Source organism: Suricata suricatta, chromosome 10, assembly GCF_006229205.1.
Source record: "Suricata suricatta isolate VVHF042 chromosome 10, meerkat_22Aug2017_6uvM2_HiC, whole genome shotgun sequence".
Lineage (NCBI taxonomy): Eukaryota > Metazoa > Chordata > Mammalia > Carnivora > Herpestidae > Suricata > Suricata suricatta.
In genome coordinates this window covers 46,165,412-46,166,994 of record NC_043709.1, presented here as the reverse complement: position 1 = coordinate 46,166,994, position 1,583 = coordinate 46,165,412, and the positions used below count along the sequence as shown (strand labels likewise).

At 36.6% G+C, this 1,583-nt stretch overlaps 1 pseudogene; it reads left to right on the top strand.

Moving 5' to 3' along the window:
* Window positions 1-220: 220 nt before the first annotated feature.
* Window positions 221-536, top strand: LOC115304805 (annotated as a pseudogene).
* The last annotated feature ends 1,047 nt before the right edge of the window (window positions 537-1,583 follow it).

Below are 1,583 nucleotides of genomic sequence, written 5' to 3'. Positions count from 1 at the left end.
GTGCTACTGTGGACCTCTTCCCAATTCCAGATTCTGTGATGTCGCCGTGGTCCCTTGAAATAGTCAAGGTAGAAATAGTTACACCAGAAATTGGCAAACACAGGCTTGATTTATTTGTTGGTCACCTACTCATGAGAGTTATAGAAAAAATATTAATGCAGATTGAATTTAGAAGTGTCTATAGCCCTCTTCCTTTCCGTGCAGATAGCTTTCTCGCAGCATGGTGAACGTTCCTAAAACCTGCTGGACTTTCTGCAAGAAGTGTGGCAAGCACCAACCCCACAAAGTGACACAGTACAAGAAAGGCAAAGATTCTCTTTATGCCCAGGGAAAGCAGCATTATGACAGGAAGCAGAGTGGCTATGGTGGACAAACTAAGCCAATTTTCCAGAAAAAGGCTCAAACTGCAAAGAAGATTGTGCTGAGGCTTGAATGTGTTGAGCCCAACTGCAGATCTAAGAGAATGGTGGCTATTAAGAGATGCAAGCATCTTGAACTGGGAGGAGATGAGAAAGGGCCAAGTGATCCAGTTCTAAGTTTCATATTTTGTTGTATTATGAAGACAATAAAATCATGAGGTTAATAACTACAAAAATATAAAAATAAAAATAAAAGTGTCTATAGCTGTTACCTTGTGAATAGCACAAAAATTCAGGAAATATTGGGGCGCCTGGCTGGCACAGTTGGTAGAGCATTCAACTCTTGATCTCAGAGTTATGCATTTGAGCCCCCACCCCCATTAGATATAGAGATTACTTTCAAAAATTAAGGAAATATTCTTCTAGCATTTGAAAATTAGGATCTGATTCAACAAAGATTCACTCACATTATTGATGAATTAGTGAAGTTTGGGCAGATCTTCATTGTTTTGCCTTCATCTTACTTATCAACGTAAATGAAAATATCAGCTAATGTTTATGTTGGAATACATTTATTCATCAGCATGTGAGGGACTTCTTTGTGAAAGCAGATCGAAATCAAGTATTTATGTATAGTATGATTTTATCACATTGGAGTTGAATTGGAACCATATGTTGGTTAAGGATACAAAAGCTTGACAAAATCAGTGGAAGCCTTCTGTGAACATTAATTGGCTATGTGAAAGTTACCATAAAGAATATTGTATATTTATTATAATTTGCAAATTATGAGCTACTCTATCTCAGAATTTCTAATTAATTTATGAAAATATACACATACACCTCTTTTCCAGCGAGCTAGTTGTTACATATTTACCAGCACACCACTGTCAAAACCCATATACACATAAATAAAATTTTCATAAAATTACTTATACTTACTATATCTGATGCCCTCTGACATTTTATATTCTATTCCAATGTGGGTTTAAAAAAAACCCACATTGCCTCACTCCAAATTGATTTCGCCACCACCACCCACCAAAGTTCATAAACTGCAATTTGGAAGCTGCTTTAGAGGGACTCTAAGTGCACGTGCTGAAGTTATTCTTTAAAGAGATGTTCTCAAGGATGGTGACCAAGTGTCTTCTTTTTTCTTTCTTTTTCTTCTTTTTTTTTTTTTAGTAATCTGTGCATGCAACGTGTGGCTTGAACGCACAACCC